The sequence below is a fragment of the Heloderma suspectum genome, chromosome 6, assembly GCF_057233095.1.
Source record: "Heloderma suspectum isolate Gila_16-S chromosome 6, 16-S_ref, whole genome shotgun sequence".
NCBI classification, from domain to species: Eukaryota; Metazoa; Chordata; class Lepidosauria; order Squamata; family Helodermatidae; genus Heloderma; species Heloderma suspectum.
Window position 1 is genome coordinate 17,633,166 of NC_139463.1, and position 14,787 is coordinate 17,647,952.

Here is a 14,787-nt window from a genome sequence, read left to right on the forward strand (position 1 = left end):
GATTGATTCCTGTGTCTATCCATAGGTGCCTGGTGGTCTCTCGTATGTTCTAGCTGGAGTTCTGGGAAGCTATGGTGTAAACCATAATTCTAAATCCCACTTGGATTTAGGACTGTTGCAATTCTCCTTGGGCAGTTTGCTGTTTAGAAAGGCTCTCTGCCTTGAGGGTCTCCACCCTTTGATTAACCTTTTCTGTCAAAGCGATAAGGAAACAAACAGTTGGGTTTATTGTATAGATGCCTTGCCAGGTTGTAACTGCTCTGCTGTAAGTGTATCTGTTTCCAGAATGCATTACATTTGGCGAGACCTTTTGGAAATACGAAATGTGGTGCTTTGTAATGGTCAAAAGGTGACATGAGGTCCCTAAGTCACACTGGTGCAAGTATCACTCTGAAAATTTACATATACAAGTCATCCTGACATCCTTGCTGTCAAGTTCCTTTCTCCCACTAGCAGTGGAATGATGTACAGCGGTTGCAGTCTCCAGATAAGCATCTTTAACCTCCACTCTAGGAGAGTTTGATTAATGCTGTAGATGCCCAACAGCCAAGATTGAGCTGAGTGCTAAAGTTGCTTGGGTTATTAAACTGTATTCAAAGGCCTCAGAATAGGTTAAAACATCACTGAAAGCACTGTGTTCAAATGTAAAGGCAAAACACAAAACCACAAGCTTACCCATACCCCTAACAAGGCTGGAACTGCCTCCAAATAAGCTCTGTCCTCTCTCTGTCAGTTTACTAATCATCCAAAGAGAAGGATGCCTTACATCTGGAAGATGCTGTGAAATTGTGTGATAGCAGAACTGCCTGAGAGTGTTTTTCTATATGCTACTGTCAAAGTTGGAGACTGGGAGCTTACCCAGGGATAACAGCAAGCTATTGGATAGCTACCATCTCTCTTGAAGTTACTGTTCAGAGTGCTCTAATTATGCACATGAAATTTCACTCATCATGTGGGCTGCAAGAAATGACTCGGCTAGTTCATTGTATGGCTGCTCTTTACATGCAGGGAAAGCATTGATTTTCTTGTCATTGTTCTTTATTCAAAACTATTTAAGAAGTATAATTTTAGCCTTGAATCTTCCTTTTCTACCTCCCAGATAAATGGCTCAATTCACAAGTAGTTTGAGCTGAGCCCATCCACTTTCAGTGTGTATATATATGGTAGCGACTATTTGAGAGAGAAGAAAGGTGAAACATACATAACATGACTGAACATAAATATGACTGCTCTCCAGGAAGTATTTTCTTGGTGGGTTATTTAAAGTGTCTGGAGGAAAGAATATATGCTGCCACAGAAAATCCTCCTGTTGACTTACTACTCTTAAGCCATTGTACTATGGTGAATTTGCATGACATTCTGTGTTCCTTGAAATACTGATAAATGGCCCAAACACATGGCCTGGTTTCCCAATCAACATGTTAATTCTGATGTCTGCTCTAGGAAAGCATTAAGTTGTAAGTCTCCATGAAGGGAAAACAGAAGAGGCCCTCTTGCTGTACTTCTGCTTTGCAAAGTTTGCTTAATATTGAAGCTTGGGGGAGTGGACTTGTATTTTGAAGTCTAAATGTGTCATTTGGAGTTAAATAATGTGCCCATAAACTGTTGGATTGACTTTTGTTCCTCAGCAATGGGATAAATATGAGCTGCACTCAATCAGTCCACAAAGACACGAAAGATACAGATGCATTAGCCACATCAAATTGATATACATTACTATGAGACAGCACTTTAGCATCATGGATCTAAATGATACCATAAGAATTCTAACAAATAAACAGCTCAGAATTGCACCACGCCAGCTGCACAAGTTCCACAGCCATGGAGCCACCACCAAAAAGGCTCTTTCTCCTGTTCTTGCCAACCTAATTGATCTTACCAGCAACCATTCAAACAGGCCCTCTGAAGCTGATCTTAAAGTGCAGGCAGGATCATATGGGTGAAGGTCCTTTAGATAACCTGGTCCTAAGATATTTAATGTTTTAAAGGTTAACATCAGCACTTTGAATTGGGCTGGGATATACACTGATAACCACTGCAACTAGTGCAAAATCAGTGATATGTTCCCGCATTCTGGCCCTCACCAATGTCCAGGCAGTCGCAGTTTGCACTAATTGAATACACTTCAGAAACTTCAAGTGCAGCCCCTTGTAAAGCACATTACAGTCATTATGCAGTGCTTATGCTTATTTTGAAGCAAGATAAGCAGGACATTCCTGGAATTTGTGGATTTTTTCTCTTGCAATGGATGAGCCAGATCAGGAAATAGTGGTGGCTACCTTTTAAGCTGGCAAATCCTAGACAAGCCAGCCATTTACCACAGCACATATAACTGTTGCAAACCATGCAAAGAACTTCACCTATTGGGCAGTATAGAAATATAATAAATTGAATATGTTATTTATTCTGAACATAATTGTATATCTAGTGAGATTAGTTTAATGTTATTTAAAAGGAGAACACACACATCTGGCGGTATTGCTTTGTGTGGTGTCGTTGCATTATTTTGATAAGAGGACATACTGATACATTCAGCCAAAGTGCTACATCTGTGACTTATAATGTGAAATGTAATTTCCATTGGGTTATTTTTTATGTGAACATAAATTCAATCAGGGCTAATTGTCTATTATGAACAGTTTCCAAAATGCAAACAGTTATGATTGGGTGACAAGCATAATCACTGTCTATTGTACAAAAGGGTGTTTTTATTGCACAAACCCAATGGGTGAGAAATAATCTGGATTGCTATTTTATTATGTTCAGTGACAGAACCAATGTAAGATTGTTTCAGTCAAATCAAGAAGCCATGCCACTCATTGTATTGCCTTGGGCTGGTAGCCCTGTATCATTCTTATACTGAGATTCTATTATAAGGTTACTTGGCTTATACAGAATTAGATCCAGGTTTGAATAAAAACAGACGATACTACATTGGAGAGGAAAATAGATTTATTTGTGGTGCGGCGTTTGTATGATGTAAATCTTGCCCCTGATTTTTGTGATACTTTATTTTGTAATTCCTTAGTTTTATTCTAGCCTTTGCTTTTTTTGTTTCTGTGTTCTCCCTAAGCGAGAGAGAGAGATGGATGAGCGCAGGATTTGCTGAAGGGCAGGATTCTGTTACGTCTTGCTCTCTTCCCCACACCCCGTGTGTCGGCACTGCCGGGCAGTAATAGCTTAAATATCAATATGTGGCTATTGTTGAATCTTCCTTTTAGACTCTCTGTTAAAATTACGTATTTTTAAGGCAAAACCTTAACCTACTTATTCTTCATCAGATCCATTAAGCTGTAAGTTTTTGTGTCCTCTTGGTTGAACTGCTGGATTTCAGTTGCTGTTCCTCCAAAGCTTTTTTCCCAGTCTCTTAAAAAGGTTGCAGAAAACAAACCAAAGACCAAATGGCAACAGAGACACAACTGTGAACAGGCAAAGTTAAACCTTCTGCCACCACAAGACTCTGATGTACCACTTCTTCCAGGAGACCTTGGCGTGAGTCACACAAATATGGCAGTCCACCTTTTAAAAGGGCCACCAGCAATACACTGCACCGGTGTTCTGACATTTGCCCTGTGACTCCCTATTCTAGACACAATTCTCAAGATATTGATTCATATAAACTCAAGGATGAAGACTGCCTGGCCCTCCACATGTTGGACTGCAAGTCCCATCATCCCTGGTATTGGTTAGGCTGGCTGGTAACGGTGTGCACAGATCACAAGATTCAGTGGTCTGTCAATTAAAATATACCTTTTGGGTGTGTATGTTTTCACTAAGCTTACTCCATTCCTTGCCACACAACTAGTCACCTAGACAACTTAAGTGACGACTTTAGAACTTGTTCGTAATGTTGGTGGTGAAAATATGGACAACCAAGAAGTGCTAAAGAGCACACAACTGATAAACCACTAGACTCTGTTGTTTATGCACAAGTCATATGTACATTTTATTACAATCATATGTAACTTACATGGGATAAAATCCAAATATACAATGCCAGAAGGCTAATCAATCCCAACAAGAGAGCCATCAACTGAAATAGACACGCACATGAAATCTGTAGCTTCTGAGATGTCTCCAGCTTTGTGTAGAGATTATGTTTATATTTCCAAACCGATGGAGTAAAGCAATAACAGTATTTCTCACGCTCCTCTCCGCCCAGTTCAGAGGAACCCTGACAGGAGTTGACATACACTGTCATTAACTTCAGGGCTCTCTTAAAATAGTTCTATGCCCTTCAACTCAATTGAAGGATGTAGGTAATTTGTACAGTATTTTAATGAGAACGGCACCTGATCGATCATAATAACAAAACAATTCTACACTTTTTAAAAATAGCCTATACATTGTACTGACTCAGTGAACTTCTTTCTTTGCTCTTAAACATTTTCAATTTTCCTTCCATTTATTTTTATGCCAATAGTTACGTTATGTTTTAAAGAAACTGTGGGTTGGATCCAGACTTAGTCATACTTAGAGTAGACCCACTGAAATCAGTGGGACTTAAGTTAGTCATGACTAACTTGCCCCATTGATTTAAGTCAGTCTACTCTTAAGTCTGGATGCAACCCAATAAATATTAGAGATGCAACTTTTAACTGATTGACCTAATTGATTAATTAAAATAACCTTTCTAATCAACTAAAAGGAACCCCCATTTTATCAGGAAACACATTTTTTAAAGCAAGTTAATTATTTTAAATATAAGTGCATATAAAAGTTGGAGATGGAAAAAACTGGTGTCCCTTCACTGTTGCACAGGAAAGAATGGCTCTTCTGAAGTGGCCCCAGCTGTGTGTCAAAAATGCACCATCTTGAAAAATGGTTTAAAAAAAATTTCTTCAGAACTATTGTTTTACTCATATGCAAAGTTATACACATGTAATGGATTAATAAACAGGTCAGTTAAAACAAGTTTGATTAATTGAATGGGAAGCTTTAATAGGCCATGTGAAATTTGTGATGAACAGATTAAAACCTCTTTCAGCCTCGAGGGTCAAATCCAGTTTTGGAGAAGCTCTCAGGGGCTGCATTCCAGTGGTGGGCAGGGCTGAAGGCAAATGACTGGGGAGCGGGTGGCGGGGGGGGGGGTATCAAAATAGGTATGTTGCAGCTTAAAGCTCTTACTGAGAGTAACTAAGAGATGTATTTTAGCTTTTTTGAATGGGGAGAAAACTAAAGAGCTGGGAAACTGACAAATGATTGGTAGCTGGGGGAAGGGGTGGGGCCATAGGGAGTGGGTGGGGCCATCTAGAGACCCCAGGAGATCCAGCCTGGGACCTCAGTCCTGAGGTTTCCTACCCCTGGATGATGGGCTTAGAGGAGATGTGGGCAATGCTGAGGGCTGCATTCCATCATGGCTAACATTCCGGGGGCCCTTGTCAGTGGTCAGTGGGTCCAAAGCCAGGGCCATGCCACATTCTATCTCTCGTACACCCCACATTCATTCTCTCTCTCTCTCTCTCTCTCTCTCTCTCACACACACACACACACACACACACACACACACCATCCTCTTCCCTTCTCAGCTCTGACCCACCTGAAAATTACACCTCCATACAGCAATTAGACTTGACAAATGTCTCCACTTGGATTTCCCACCCACCCACAGCAACTACCAGCTTCAGTAGAGAAGTTTTGTTCAGGAAAGAAAGGGTTAAGTTCCCCCTCCATGCTTACTCTGATCCCATTAACTATCAGCCTCAGTGCCCACCCCAACTGATGCAATTTGCATTTTACATGTTAAATGTTTTGCATTTAACACGGGTCTTGTTTTGCTTGAAGCACTCGAGTAGGATGCTAACAGTACTAATGAAATAAGCAGGGGAGATGCTTGTCTGGATAAGCAGTCAAGCGGACATTTTCTGTCTCACACAGAGCCACATCTGAGCAAAAGTAGCAGGTCAAGTTAACTTTGATGCCTCTCGAGGGGCTCAATACTGGCAGGGGCCTGCTGTCAGGCAACCGTGAAAGGATGTTGCACCTGTGTTGCTCTCAAACTGTGAGATGTGGTCCCTCAAGAATTGTGATTGGCCCACACTCTCCTGGCCTTTAAGACACATGGCTCCGCATAGCTAGTTGTTAATATCTTGGGGTCTCACCGTTTAACTAGTATAAGAATCAAAACACACACAGCCACCAATAAATAGCCTATAGAAGGTCTGGGATTTTTTGGTCATACGTTTCTTTGGCTCACCTCTTCACCTGGCTTCTTAATTCAAAATGAATGCCTCTGATTGGCCACAATTTCACATAATGTGATTGTGATGGGTTAAATTTCTGAATGGGTGGTCCATTTGCTTGGATGAAGACAGAGCAAGCAAGTTGTTCAATAATGAGAGAAGAACATCGTATCATCTGTGGGGCTACCTTCTTCTTGAGTTGGAATTCCACTCCTGCTTGAAAGATGGCTTGTCCTCTATTCCCAATCTTTAATTTAATTAATTAATTAATGGAACAATCCTATGAATGTTTAGACAGAAATAAGTCCTACAGTCCCCAGCATTCCCCAGCCAGCATAGTTGGCTGGGGAATGCTGAAAGTTGTAGGACTTTTTTCTGTCTAAACACGCATAGGATTATACCTTAATTAAATGTATTTACTGCACAACTGGCAAATGTAATAATAAAAAACAAAAAACAAACACCTTGTAGAGCCACGGGGAAGTGGTTGGAGCATTTGTCGATAGTCTCTCAATTCATGCAGGGTAGCACTGGAGTCCAGCAGGTGCAGCCAGCCAGTGGTCCCACATGAATTTTGCATGCCCTAGGACATCCTCTAGAATCTCCCACAATGTGCAGAGGTTCATTGGGAGACACATTGGTGTGGAAAGGGTTCTGTGAATGTATTACATATGAAAACCACTGCTTTAGGCTGATTGCTGTTAAGATGGGCGCGCATCCTACTTTACAGAGAACAGTATTCTAGTCGAAGGACAGTCGGACCTCTGTTTGAAGACACCCTCTATTTATAGGGCTGCCCAGTCCAAGTCTAGTTTGAAGATAAAGAACCATGAGAAGGGAGAGTGGAGGCCTTGAGGTAGACCGTCAAGGGTTAGCATCTGGACGGTAGTCTGAGCAGGCAATCAGGTGGACACCTGATCACAGTCTTCCCCACTAAGGTGAGATGCGTTGTATTTCTATCTGAACTGTAGATCTGAATTTGCATCTGTGCATATAAATTAGCATATGCATACTATATTTTGTGCAAATCTGCCTCTTCTTTTGTCCTCTGTTTTTGTGATGTTTAAGCTGCCACCCTACGGTAGATTCTTTGTCTTTTCTCGGTAAATTGTGTACTGGAGAAGAATGAAAAACGTGTCTCGCTCTCACCTATGAAAAAGAAGAATGCCATGCCTCCCCATTCCACAGACTCCAAATGGTCAAACCATCTTTTTCTCTGCAGAGAATGTTTTGACTTCTGGCTGAAGAACATCAGTGCATATTTTGCAACCCAGAGAAGTCCAAGGAGCAGGGGTAAACCTCCTATCAAGGCATGACCTCGGAAAGTTGCTATCGCCAAAGCACATTTGGTGAATACCCGGATGCAAGAAACAAAAATCAACACAATCATTCTGCATGTGTGTATGTGTGTGTGAAAGAGAGATTGATCATCTCCCACAATATTATGCATAACAGTATTTTCCATAACATGTTTGTGAAGACATCACATTCGAGTAGTGTGATAAACTACTGTACCACCTACACTACTTCTCTGATGCACCCCCACCCGCAGTGTATTTCTATCTGTACAAAAGAGATACATTGGGAAGGAGTGTTCCTTTCTTTAATGCATTTAGGGGTAGAAAACATTAACTGAGGGATGGGTTACTCTTCACCTATAATGCTTGGATATGCTCACCAATACTGAGCTACCCACTCATGCAATTGCTGTAGTGTGTTGTGGAAAAATTAACTTGATCCATGGAACCCTAGGAGCCTTGGTCAGATTTATGTTACCCCTGGGTACCAAATGTGTGGAGGTGCTTCCAAGAATGTGGCCAGTTGGGCCTGCACACCAGACACTGACAAGCATGCTAGCCAGGCCCGCCATGTATATGCGTGTAGGACTCTCTCCACAGATACACAACCTGTGATCAACCAGGGTTTCCATCCCCATGGATGGAGCCCTACATCCATTCAATCATACATGTCTAGTGCCACCCTTCAGGCTGATGTTAATCGTGCATCAGCTAGGGGTGTGGCAAACATACACATGGGTTCCCAGGGTGAAGTGGTGGAGGAGTTACCGAGGTTTCAGGAGACAGAGCAGGGAGACAGTGGAAGAGAGGAGTCTTTCCAGATGCTGGTTGATCAGTTGGTTCAAAGCCAAACATAAACTTTTCCATCTGTGGGAGGAATACAAGATTTTACAGGGGGAGGAGTTGGGAGTGATGGATGCCAGAATCAGATTTGATCAAGAGATCAAATCAGATTTGAGTCAAGAGGGAGGAACAACTTCAAGAAGTAAGGCATTCTACAAGGTTGGACCATCAAAACAAGTCCCTAGGGGAAGACCCTGAGGGTGGCTGGCACTGCCAGTTTCCATTACAACTCACCTAAGGGATCCTTGGGTAGTCTATGTAGTATTGTGTGAAGCTAATTAGAGATCTTAGCTCTAGGTTGCTGGGGGCTGAGAAAGCCTATAACCTGAAATGGTGTTGATCTGGTTGATTTGCATAATAAAGGCTATTTACTAAGAGATGGACTTCTTTTTTTGACTATAAACACACACGGGGTGGGGGTGGGGTGCGGGGGGTTGGCACGCAACAGCACTGAGGGCCAGCTCTACTCCTGCAACTCTACAGTGCCGGTCTTGTCCTGGATCTTGGTTGCTGCTCAAAAAGGCCATGTTAAATTTTATCCTGGAATATGCAAAGACTTGGACCATTGCGTGGGATCCAAAGCCATCAGTCTTCATCAAGTCTACAGCAAAAATCGGTGTACCTTTTATGCCAGAGGTGCATAATGTTTTCAGTGCTGAGGGCCACATGCTATGTTAGTTGCAGGGCTGGAGGCCTCACATGTGCATGCGTTTACACACACACAGATCTCAGCACGCAGGAATGAGGAGGTTTAAACCTTACCTCTCTGCCCACTGACAACTAGGGATCACTGGAGTGGGGTATACATGGAAGCCTCTCCCATCTCCCAGCAATCTTCACTGAGACTGCCATTTCTCTGTGGCTACTAGTGGTGGGGAAACAGCAATCATGGAAGTGGGATTGCTGGAGCATGAAAGAGAAATGGCAATGGAGAGAAAATCAGTGCATGGGACATCAGTGTGTGTGTGTGGGGGGGTCAGGGCACCAATAGGGGACTGCACATGGCCCATGGGGTTGTGCGCCCCTGCTTTATGCCTTGGTTGAGTGGGTCACGTTCAATTCCTGTCTCCATACTTTCTCTTCTCCCTCTTAAAATGGCTGCTGAAAACAAATGGATATTGTTGAAATCCATGAGTGCTTCTTTGTACAGACCCAACTCAGAAGGGAACAACTCAACAGGTTGACATCACAAGGCTGAGATATCATTCAGAACAAACAGTTACCGTGATTTATCTGAAGTGATTAATCTTCAGTTCACACCCACAAGCGACTGTGTAGCAAGATGGTTACGTGTTGATGACAGAGAAGTGAGACATTAGTGGTAATTATCAATATACTTCTAACAGACTCAAAAGAAGCACTCCGTGGACTTTGAGAGCCCTAATACTTGCTTTACGTGTTAGCGATCAGTTAAACTTAGTCCTTATTCTATGCAGATTCTGTTGCGAATGTTTTTGTATTTTTATTTCACTACACCACACCATCTGTTGTAGTTTTGTGTCATGTTCTGCATTTGATTCGTCTCATGATATTTATTACTGCAAGTTATTCCCACAGTCTTTTTTTATGGATAATCTCCTCCTCCTCTTAAAAAGAATTTGTATAACTGCTCTCTGTACCCATCTACATATTTCACTATGCTATTGTAAACCTGTTTTGTTTTTTTTAGAGGTTTGACACAATATATTGAAGGTTGTGTGGCAATCATCCACATGGCAACAGCAGCATGAAGTGGATAGTCATGTGGAGCAACCCTCGTGTGGTTTGGGTTGAAAGCAAGTGCCACATAGCTTCGTTTGAGATTCAGATCCAGGAGTGGGAGTAAATGGCTGAATGTTCTGCCTCCTGGCACTGAGATAAACTTGGCCAAAGCTGGATCAGTTTCTCCTAAAGGCTTTGCTTGATGGCAAGGATAAGTATCTTGTACATGGTAAACCTGCTTCATTTTCAAATGGATTCGTATTATTTGTGGCTTATTTGAATTAAAGATTAATTCAGTTAGATATTTAATTAAAGTCAAAGTTTCATGATAAATAACATTAAAAAGATGCCTTTCTGGCCTGTTCTTGGCATAGATCACAGATGGGCAACTACCAGGGGGGGGGTGCATCCCCCCCCACAGAACCACTGGAGAGGTGCACCCCACCCGCACCACTGTCGAAATTGCCACTGTCGAAATTGCTGCCCCATTTGCCACCATGGCAGCCAAATTTGCAGCAATTTTGCAGGGTGTGCAGGGAGCGTATGCCTTGTTTGCAAGCAGAATCGTGCTCCTGGGAGAGTGATTCTGCCTGCAAAGAAACTGCTTCGAGTGTGCCTGGTGCAAAATTCAGCAGCAGGAGGCCCAAAAAAATGCCGGTGGCAGCGGGGGGGGGGGGAGCGTGTGTGGCCCATGGGTCAGATGTTTCCCGCTCCTGGTATAGAAGAAGGGGCGGAAAACAGGAATTAAATAGCTCATGGCATCAAACATGATGTTTCCATAATAATTCATGTCTCCGCTCGGTTCTTCACATCGAGTACACCACAGATGCAACCTGTGTTGATGTAATGCAAGATCTAATCATAAGCCAGAAAACACAGACATCATTCTTATATGGCATTCACTGCTGCAAGATATGGAGATTGCCAGTAGCTTTACAGGACAGAGAGAGTTTTGATTTCTGCCTGATGACCTTGCGTCAATATTACTCAGCCCACCAAGGTCTAAGGAGCAGAAATAAACTTCTTGTAAAGGCACATCCTTATAAGGATCCCATTCTCAAGGTATACTCTGGTTTCACTGGAACAAAGCACAATGGTTCTGTATGACAAGGGTGGGCACAAGGTAAATTGGGATCAGCTGGTAGATCCCTGGGTGATTTGCAGGAGAGCAGCATGGGCTTCTGATTCCCAGTTGTTTAGCAATAGCCACAACAATAATGGCTTACTCTAAAATAAGACTGCTAAAGAAAATGAGGAGTGGATTTTGGTGTGAAAGAACTCAGTTCTGGTACTGAAAACAAAAAGGCACCTTTTCTTTCATTCTAAGTGTATGACTTCCCCTCTCTTCCACCTCTGTTTTGCGCCTGACTTTGGTTGGTGGGTGGGAATTATGGGAGATAGACATAGAATCATAGGGTTGGAAGGGGCCTACAAGACCATCAAGTCCAACCCCCTGCTCAATGCGGGAAGCCTGATTCCCAGGCGGTCTCCCATCCAAGTACTAACCAGGGCTGACCCTGCTTAGCTTCTGAGATCAGATGAGATCGACTCATCCGGAGGGCACCAGCTTGGGGATGTTGCTCTAGAAGAAGCTGATCCCTGAAAAATGACAACACCAGCAAGTGAAAGCCAAATGACACATATGCCAATCAGTGCAAAGTAGCCCACAGCAATGACAGGAAGCCCTTCTTCCTTGACATTTCACAGGTTTGTGACTACAGTGCACTACTTATCTGTCACAGGGCTCCCTGTCATCCAGGTGAGGATGATGTTCCTGGCATGGTTCTGGCATGGCTCTGCACTGATTGGTATACATGTCAGAATTGTGAGAACAATGAGAAAAAGTGCTGTAATCTTACAAAGATCTGTCTGATGAGAGGGCCTTTAAAGATGATGTTGTAGTTATGAAACAAAGACATGAAGGGCGCAATATACTTACTAAAACATAGACCAAAATGTAAAATGTAAACAGTGACATCATAAGGACAGTATTTCCCTGCATAATTTATCCTTACTGAAAGCATTGATACCTCACTTGTTAAGCACTTGGACATGATGATTTTGTTTTTATTAGCTTTGTGTATACAAATAGTCTTTAATGCTGAAAAATAACAAAATATGTGTGTGTGTGTTTATATTTTATTTATATAAAATGTATATCCTGACCTTTTGGTGGTTACACATGACTCAGAGACGCTAACAACAATGAAAACAAATTGCCTTGCTTCCACTGTTGCAAAGACAGAGCAGCTAAGAATTAGCAAGGGTCAGTACCAGAAGCACAGTCTAGAGCAGCCAGATGTGTGGACTGCAACTCCCATAATTCCCAGACAGCATGGTGATTGATTTTCAAAAGGCATCACCAACAAGCAAAAATAGGGAAATTTACCAGGGACAGGTAACAAAGAAACAAACAAGCAAGCAAACTGGACTGCCTCTGCTGCATCTCTACTAAAAAGAGACACGGAGTGTCTGTCGTCTTGCTTGTTTGGACAATCAGCTTATATACACTCTCTTTATATATATCAGCTTATATACACTCTCCTTTTGTCAGTTATCATGTATGCTTGACAGCTGAAATATACAGGGCAGTAGACAAGGAAAGCCTATATATGCACAAGTGGAATTCTCTGCAACTGCGGAACTCTGACACCCCCCTCCCCCAATAAAACAAAAAGATGTTCCTGGCATTTAAAAAAATACATTTTTTTTGGCCCCATGTATGAAGATGTTGGGCCCGGGGGGGGTGAGGACTTGGCAGCTTGTCTTGTTCTGCCACCAAGTTCCCTGGGATACCTGCTGGACCTGGTTGGAAAACCAAGGGGAAAGGAGAGGGAGAACAACCCATGGTAAGCCCGATCATCTGTCGGGCTCACTGTGGGTTGTTCCGATGACAACCCACACTGTGCAGCTTATTTGCCAGGGGCCAGGGCGGGTTGTGCGGCCATTGTATTATACAGCTGCCTTGTCAAAGTGCAGCTGCGCTTACCACAGGAGTGCCATTATTTCCCCTAAATTAATTAATAAATTATTATTAATAACTTGCCCCGCAAGTACAGAATGGTTGTTTGTTGTAGTGGGTTTTTATTTCATTGCATTCATAGAAGACAGGGCAAGTTGCAATATCACTGAAAGCAACGCATTCCAAATTAAAGCCAAAACACCAACTGTAAGAAGATTTAAAAGCAACCCCAGTCAGTAGCCCAACTTAATCATCTTAAGTTACATGCGTGATGCGATCAGCCTGAGGTATATGTGTGTCATACTATTCTATAGAGTGTGAGGTGTGGGAGGATGGATTGTTAAATTGTCAGGATGATAACTGTGATTTCCCCTACCCCTCAACATGTGTATAGTGTATGATGTATATTATACATAGTTGCCAATTTAGGAGAACATTTTGTGCATCTGATGGGGGTGCACAACAGTCCACAAAAGCTCTCGACATAATAAGTGTGTTAGTCCTAAAGGTGTCACAAGCCTCATTATTGTTTCAGCATATGAGACGCCATGTTATTTATTAATTAACAGTACTTCTGCCCCACCATTCTGTTTCAAAATTTGAACCCTTCCGGAAGTCTAACAAAATAAGTAAAACAAACAAACCTATAATAATAACATATAACTATTAGCCAGCAGAAAGAGCAGCAGATGTGTATTTATTCTGCACCCCTGTTCTAGAGTCCCCTGAAAAAAAGGGTAAACCAGTTCAAGTTTGTAGTGTATGTTTCTTCATCTCTCTCTCTCTCTCTCTCTCTCTCTGTCTGTATCCATGACTTCTTTTTTTAATACACATTTTGGTACAATAAAGGAAAACAAAGGAGAGCAACATCTCAAAAATAATCGGCATTTTATTTTTTGCTGCCTATTGATAATTGAGCCTGTGAAGTATCCCTCCTGTAAGGTCACTACTCTGCCTTGTTCTCTAGTTGGTATTATTTCACCTTGGTATATTTCTTTCCTACCTCTGGATTCATTCATTGTATTTTGGGTTGTAGTGTGGCATTCAACTCTCTGCGCCGTATTGCATACTAGCAAACAACCTTCATTGTCTCTGAAGGTGTTCTTCCATTCACTCGTCTGCCCCCCTTTGTAGCCATTGCTCCCTCAGGAATATAGGATGCTGCCTTATCCTATGTCAGACCATTGGTTGATCCAGCTCAGTATTGCCTACACATTGACCCATTATACTGCACACACACAAAATGCAATAACATGTTAAATGTACCATGTACTGGAGAGGGTTCAAAGGAGGGCAACAAAGATGATCAGGGGACTGGAAACAAAGCCCTATGAAGAGAGACTGAAAGAACTGGGCATGTTTAGCCTTGAGAAGAGAAGACTGAGGGGAGATATGATAGCGCTCTTCAAGTACTTGAAAGGTTGTCACAGAGAAGAAGGCCAGGATCTCTTCTTGATCATCCCAGAGTGCAGGACACGGAATAATGGGCTCAAGTTACAGGAAGCCAGATTCCGACTGAACATCAGGAAAAACTTCCTGAGTGTCAGAGCAATACGGCAATGGAACCAATTACCTGGGGAGGTGGTGGGCTCTCCCACACTGGAGGCCTTCAAGACGAGGCTGGACAGCCATTTGTCAGGGATGCTCTGACTTGGATTCCTGCATTGAGCAGGGGGTTGGACTCGATGGCCTTGTAGGCCCCTTCCAACCCTACTATTCTATGATTCTATGATTCTATACCAGTGATCTGGCAGTTACAGCTATGTCTGTAACTCTAATGAATTCCAGAGTATGCTTTTAA